At 65.5% G+C, this 553-nt stretch overlaps 1 protein-coding gene across 1 annotated transcript in view; it reads right to left on the bottom strand.

The window, feature by feature from the left end:
- The window catches only part of PAK6 (p21 protein (Cdc42/Rac)-activated kinase 6), a 38,968-nt gene that overhangs the window by 29,556 nt on the left and 8,859 nt on the right, over positions 1-553 (bottom strand). The window lies entirely within an intron of this gene.

Raw genomic sequence — 553 nt, 5'->3', positions numbered from 1 at the left:
CCGAAAGGCCGCGGCAGTCCGGCCCACCCTCCGCCGGGAGGCGCCGGGAACGACGAGGAGAGGCCGGGCTTACATGTTTGTGCCGCGCCGGCTTCACCTGCCCGGAGTTTGATTTCGGGGTGTGGCCTCAGGTAGGACGCGGCGAACGCAGAGCCCGGGAGAAGTCGCCGAGGCGTGCAGGGGCAGCGGCCAGGGGGCCTCTTCTCCCGAGGAGCGCCCTTCTGCTCAACGCCAGCCCTTTGCCTTCCTGTACTGGTCCCGGCCGCTGCCTACCGTGACCTATACATTTCCCTTCGGACCCTGGGCTGCCGCGTAGAGGACCGACCTGGACTGTCCACCGAGCGCCTCTCTGTAATTAACTCCCTGATTTGCATTGAAGACGCACGCCCAGGCGGCGTGTACCCACCCCCCACCCGCACACCGTGGAGCGCCCTGAAACCTGCCACCTTGGCCTGTCCTGTCCCAGCGGGACAAGGTCCCACGACTGCCTTGGGGTAGCCCCCTTGTGTGGGCAGGAAAGCGGAAATTATAGAGATCCCAATGCCTTTGTCAG

The sequence above is a fragment of the Bison bison genome, unplaced genomic scaffold (assembly GCF_000754665.1).
Source record: "Bison bison bison isolate TAMUID 2011002044 unplaced genomic scaffold, Bison_UMD1.0 scf7180017864259, whole genome shotgun sequence".
NCBI classification, from domain to species: Eukaryota; Metazoa; Chordata; class Mammalia; order Artiodactyla; family Bovidae; genus Bison; species Bison bison.
This window is presented reverse-complemented; position numbering and strand designations above follow the sequence as displayed.